The sequence below is a fragment of the Penaeus vannamei genome, chromosome 12 (assembly GCF_042767895.1).
Source record: "Penaeus vannamei isolate JL-2024 chromosome 12, ASM4276789v1, whole genome shotgun sequence".
Classification (NCBI taxonomy): domain Eukaryota; kingdom Metazoa; phylum Arthropoda; class Malacostraca; order Decapoda; family Penaeidae; genus Penaeus; species Penaeus vannamei.
Window position 1 is genome coordinate 32,829,933 of NC_091560.1, and position 7,500 is coordinate 32,837,432.

General features: G+C 32.2%; 1 protein-coding gene across 1 annotated transcript in view; it reads right to left on the reverse strand.

The window, feature by feature from the left end:
- The window catches only part of LOC113799920 (uncharacterized), a 156,563-nt gene that overhangs the window by 44,863 nt on the left and 104,200 nt on the right, over positions 1–7,500 (reverse strand). The gene's annotated exons all lie outside the window — the stretch shown is intronic.

Consider the following 7,500-nt stretch of genomic DNA (forward strand, 5'->3'; position numbering starts at 1 on the left):
ATATGAGTTTGTGCGTGTGTTTGTTTGTTTATTTGTTTGTTTGTTTGTGTGTGTGTGTGTGAGTGAGTGAGTGAGTGAATGAGTGAGCGAGTGTGTGTGTGTGTGTATGTGTGTGTGTGTGTGTTTGTTTGTGTGTGTGTGTTTGTTTGTGTGTGTGTGTTGTATGTGTGTGTGTGTGAGATAAATGGATGATAGATAGATAGATGATATATAGATAGTAGATGATATGCTACAAAGATAGATGATAGATAGATAAATGATATGCTACAAAGCAGCATATAATTTTCTAAGATTGTAATATAATACACGATTTCATGATAGAGTATCATTTGTACCCCAATATCTCGGCAAGTGCTCGTGGGGAAGTGTTCCTCTGAGCTCACCATCCGTTATCCTAGATTGATGATCCATCCAGGCATATATACACACTCTCTGCTATATATATTCTCTCTCCCTCTCTCTCTCTCTCTCTGTTTCTCTGTTTCTCTCTCTCTCTCTCTCTCTCTCTTTTCTCTCTGTTTTCTCTCTCTTTCTCATTCTCTCTCCCTCCTCTTTCTCTAACACACACACACACACAAACAAATTGATTAATTTGCAACTTGACCTCTTAAATTACTCTGGTAATCTTTGATTATCCGTCAGTCTCTCTTAATCTTCCTTATAAACCCCAAAACTTTACAGCTGCTATATGAATATGAGTTCGTCCCAAACAAGGTTATAAATCTAAACTCCTCCCACTGCATAACTACGTAGATATTGTGATTTTTACTTTCATAACTTCGCACCTGTCTTTGTGTTCATATCCGGCATCTTTTCTGAATGGGTTTTGTCTTGGTTTCCCTAATTATCAGTCCTTACAGACAATAAGCCTAATTAAAAAGGTTAATTAAATTCTTACATTGACATATTGAGACCGGTGAAAAGGCTATTGTTCACAGTGTCAACTAATTGAAAGATGAGACAATACTTTTTATTGTTTATTTTTACTTTTTCTTGAAGGCTTTCGATTTGTTGTAAAGCTATTTTCTATGTAATTTTTGTGTTGCCTTTGTGTCAATAGACTGATTCCTTTGTTTTTCGTACAGTCTTTCACTTAAAAGTTTTGATAGGTCTTATCATATTTCCATATATACAAACATAGATATGCAAATAAATCTTCACACATATCTATACAAATACATAAAGGCAGTTTATGCAAATATAAATATATTCATATAACGACGGGGAAGAAAAAAATACAATTATGCCGCGGGCCTTTTCGCAATATTGCTTCTCCAAGGCACAAGGAACAGTGTGGCGAGAAGCCTTCGACTTTACCGGGTTTCTCTCTCCTCTTCCCTTCGCTCAGCATAAACACATACATACACATATATGAATATATTTGAAAAAAATGTGTGTATATATATATATATATATATATATATATATATATATATATGTATATATATATATATATATATATGTATATATATATATATATATATATATATATATATATGTGTGTGTGTGTGTGTGTGTGTGTGTGTGTGTGTGTGTGTGTGTGTGTGTGTGTGTGTGTGTGTGTGTGTGTGTGTGTGTGTGTGTATGTGTGTGTGTGTGTGTGAGGGAGTGCATGTGTGTGTGTGTGTGTGTTTGTGTGTTTCCGTGCTTTATCTTATATCCTAAATATTCTTTCATATTTCCAGAATTCTCGCATCAGCACTTTACCGTATGACGTGTAAGATATTTCAGATGAAAGGCTTAGTAAAAAAAAATGGGGGGGGGGGCAGCTTTTCCTTACCAGATTAAATTTTCTATTTGTATTTGCCGTTCGGCTATAAATGAATTACAAAAATGATGAAAAAATACGTATCATTCAAAAAAAGGAAGCACTATAAAAAAGAAGGAAAATCTGATCGGAAGAAAAAATATATTTTTCACGTAAGAAAAGAAAAAGGTCCATTCATTTTCATCGGCGTAAAAAAGATGAGACGAGGAGCACTACCCATGGGACTCGTCCATTTTGGCAAGGCGGGGGAGTCGCTGTCAAGACCATCGTCGTCGTAAATATCATAATGACCCGGAGGAGGCGCGCAGTTTCGCGTCGTGTACCAGCGGCGGAGGAGGTGGCGGGGGTTCTTTGCCGGTGATCAAAAGCACGAAAGATGAAGGAAACGGTGTTGTTTATGAAAGATTTTAATGACTGGGGTTTTACGTAGCAAGCATGTGATCGGGTGGCATCTGCGATGTTTCAATTATTCCTGTAAAAATCCGTAAATAGACAAACAAATAATAGACACATACACACATATATGTGTATATGTATATATATATATATATATATATATATATATATATATATATATATACATATATATTTATATATATATATATATATATATATATATATATATATATATATATATATATATATATATATATATATATATATATATAAATATATATATATACATATATATGCATTTATGTATGTATATTTATACATGTATGTATGTATGTATGTGTATACATATATGTATGTATATATATAGATGCATATATAGATGTATATATATATATATATATGTATATGTATATATATATATATATATATATATATATATATACATATATGTATATATATATATATATATATATATATATATATATATATATATATATATATATATATATATACATATATATATATATATATATATATATATATATATATATATATATATATATATATATATATATATATATATATACATAAATATATATGTATATATATATATATATATATATATATATATATATATATATATATATATATATATATATATATATGTATATAAACGTGTGTGTGTGTAGAATTATATATTCTATATACTAACAGACTCACAGTGATACTAACACACTCACAAAAAGAACTATGCATGAACACACTGAAACACAAAAAACACACCCACACAAAGCACCAATTCGCAGAAAATAAACCGTAGCTTAACACCATTCCTCCAAGTAAGTTATCACCAGGCATTATCAACCAGACATTTTGCACGTTGCAAAATTCCTCACCAAAATTATATTATCTCTTGCCTTCACACTGCGCTATCGACATTCCCATTGCTTAATAAAAAAAAATCATTCGACATTAATTCTTTTTTGATTTTGAGATTTTGAAAGTTCATATCCGAAAGTTCATTTCCTGCATTAAGGATTTGATGCAGGAAAGTTTATTATTTGCATATAATCGTTTACTGATTTAGACATACGTCGGGGAAGGGAAGGAGGGAGGGAGAGAGTGTGAGAGGGTGAGAGAGTAAGAGAGAGAGAAAAAGAGAGAGAAAGAGAGAGAGAGAGAGAGAGAGAGAGAGAGAGAGAGAGAGAGAGAGAGAGAGAGAGAGAGAGAGAGAGAGAGAGAGAGAGAGAGAGAGAGAGAGAGAGAGAGAGAGAGAGCGAGAGAGAGAGAGAGAGAGAGAGAGAGAGAGAGAGAGAGAGAGAGAGAAATTGATAGAGAAAACAGAAAGCCAGACAATCAGGCAAATGGCACACCTACATGATGATATTAATAATATTAATGATAATAATAATAATATCAATAATTACAACAACAATATCAGCAACAGGAACAACTACACGGATAACAGGAGCAACAACAACAACAAATATGATAACAATGATGATAATAATAAAGATATTAATGATATACTAATAATAACAATCACCATAATAATGACAGCAATAACATTAACAGCGATGATAAAATGGTAATAAAAATGATCCCAATAATCATATCATTAATGCTGTTAAGAAAATAATGATAGTCATAGTGATTGATCATAATGATAATGACAATAATAGTAATAATATTAATAATAAAAATATTGATAATAATTATGATAATGATAACGATAGTAATATCCATAATATTGATAACAATTGTAATAATTAGAATACTAATAATGATGATAACATTAACAACCATGTTAATAATAATGATTATAATGATGATGATAAGAGTAACGATTATAGTCCTGATGATAGTAATAATAATAATAATTGTAATGATGATGATAGTAATGATGATGATAGCAATAACAACAATAATAATAATGATGATAATGATGAAAAGACTTTAATGATGGTAATGACAACAATGATAATGAGTAGAAAAAAATGACCACGAGAAAGACGATACGAAAGATAAACATTTTCTTTGCTCTCTTACAAGATTAAAGTCTATGTCAGTTTAGCAATTTGCGAATCATTCATGCAAATATCCAAAGATCTGGCTTTTCTTATTTTGTCGTGTTGTTTCTTTTATTTTCTGTTTTCTCTTTTATTCTTATTCTTTCACGCTTGCTTTCTTTTTTCTTTTCTTTTTTTTCCTCTCTCTTCTTTGAATGTTGTTAGTCTCTTTCTTTTTCTTTCTCTCTCGCACTGTCTGTCTGCTAATCATTTTCCCTCTTCTCACGTTTCTTTCTTTCGTCTTTCTCTCTCTTTCTCTCTTTCCCTCTCTCACTCACTTCTCTCTCTCTCTCTCTCTCTCTCTCTCTCTCCCTACCACAGTCTCTCTCTCTCTCTCTCTCTCACTCTCATTATCTCTCTCTCTCTCTCTCTCTCTCTCTCTCTCTCTCTCTCTCTCTCTCTCTCTCTCACTCTCTCTCTCTCTCTCTCTCAGTCTGTCTATCAATCTGCCTGTCTTAACCAGTCTCTTTCTCTTCTCTCTGTTCCCTATTGTCACGAGTGAAAAATCGTCATTATCGCCAGAACTACCATCAGAACACCATCACCATCACCACCACCATATTCATTATCATCACCACCACCATCTTCATCACCATCACCACCACTACTATCACTGCCATCATCATCATCATGACCCTTACCACTACCACTATCTTCATTGTTATCATCACCACCGCCACCATCTTCATCACCATCACCATCACCACCACCGTTATCATCACCATTACAAGCACCCTCAGTCTCCAAACATCCACACCATTCACCCTCACACCCGCACGCCCACACTCCCTCACCCCCCCACCCCCCCTTCCATCACGACACTAACGCCCATGCTCCTCCTGCTCCCCCCCGCCCCCCCCCCCGCCCCCCTTCCAACTTGAATTATTGCCACGAAATTTGCAGGAAATGGCCAGAGCTCCGTAGGTGTCATTTGCATCTCTCGCTCAAGGAAGTTCAATCTCGTCCGTTTATTCATGTCAACTTGAATGTCCGGGATCTTGATTTTTTTTTCTTTTTTTTTAATATATTTATTTCATTATATTTTTTTTTGGGGGTGGGGGTGTTTTCTTTTTTTTAATCTATTTATTTCTTTTTTTTTTGGGGGGGGGGGTTGAGTAGGGGGGTAGGGAGGGATTAGGATATGAGTTTCTCGATTTTTTTTTTTTTTTTTTGATTTTGAATATTTGAAGTTTCAAAAGAACTTTTCTCTGATTTGTGACGTATAACCACTTTGCGTTGTCAAAAAAAAAAAAAAAAAAAAAAAAAATCGAGACATCGAGAGGTTATGAATTACGTCAAGGAATATACATCTTTCGTGTTTTTTTTTTTTTTTTTTTTTTTAATTCATCCCATCACATTGCATCCTAGAACTTTTTTTTTTTTTTAAACAGAGCAGAAGAGAAAACAAGAAATACACATTAAAAGCAGTGAAAGATCGAAAAGGAACGAAGGTTAAAGAAAGGCAGATGAAATTAATAATGGAGAAGAAGAAAAAAATTATCCAAATAAAATGTATTCTTTTTTATCGACTTTTTAGACAATCCAGGAAAAAATATTGTAAAGTAAAAGACTGGCCAAAACAAAGGTGGAGAGGAACTAAGCTAACGATAAAGAAAAAGAAATAAACACTAACAATAAAAAAAATAAAAACCAGAGAAACTGTTTACAAAAATGAAAAAAGCTATATAAAGAAAAAAAAAACATCAAACAAAACAAAAGAAAAAATACTATAAAACTCAAAAAACAACAACAACAATAAACTAAATAAAAAAGGGCGGGAAAATACGAAGGCGAGTATATACATCGACGCGGGAAGACCGAGTTGGGGTGGATTTACACCTGTTTGCTTGCAGACAGTGACTGATATTATTACGTCCTTGCGAGTTATTTCATGAACTTCTACTAGTTATACAAATGAAAGACATGTATTAGCGAAATAGACGATGCAATTTAGAGTGTAACTAGAAAAACTGATATTGTGAAACATATTTGACTTTTAAGCTTCTCTTGATTCATCCTCTAAATAAGCGCCATACAATTTGATACTAAAGTCTTTTAAAAGTTTCGCAATATACATATTTTTATTATCATCATCTAATTTCTATTATCAAAATTTCCTATTCTCTATTACAAATATTTTACTTTATGTATATATATATATATATATATATATATATATATATATATATATATATATATATATATATATATATATATATATATATATATATATATTTAATGACTAGAATCGAACACAAAACTAACGTCTGGAACGGTGCGATAAAGCCAAGCCTACGCAGGGAATTTATCGACCGTGAAACAAAATGAAGCAAAGAGGACGCTCTCAAATCACGGTACAGTGATTTTATGACACCCGGTACAGTTTATGGCGCGGGGCGGGATAGTGATACGCCACAGGGTCTTGTAACGAAGGGCGCTATAATCAACAAGTATCTTGTTTATAAGGTTAACGAGGGGAAGCTAAGGTATATGGATAAAGAATTTGTTTGAAAAAAAAACATACTTCTCAGTCAAGAAAATTCCATGATTGGATTATAATGATTATACAATTTAAAACCAAAAAATATGCCTCAAGTTTAAGAGTATAATTCACTAATCACAAATCACTGAAGTAAAGATATAATCTGTTTAAAAAATAAATATTTATATTACTCCAAACCAAGGTATACTTACGTATTCCAAAACCAATAGAAAAAAATACTTGTCATCAAAACAAACACTTTAAATAATATAATCAAAATAACGATACAACTCAAAACCAAATATTATATCCCATCCCCAGCAAAAACAACAACAACAACATTCAGAACTCACTCATCACCAAAGTTTATATATATTTTTTATATATTATATCCCATACTCAACAACAGCAACAACAACGTTCAGAACTCACTCATCACCAAAATTTATATATATTATATATATCATATACCATCCTCAACAACAATAGCAACATTAACAACAACAACGTTCAGAACTCACTCATCACCAAAGTTTATATATATTATATATATTATATCCCATCCTCAACAACAGCAACAGCAACAGCAACAACAACAACATTCAGAACTCACTCATCACCAAAGTTTATATATATATTATATATTATATCACATCCTCAACAACAACAACAGCAACAACAACAACAACATTCAGAACTCACTCATCACCAAAATTTATATATATTATATATATTATATCCCATCCACAACAACAAAAGCAACAACAACAACAGCAGTAGCAACA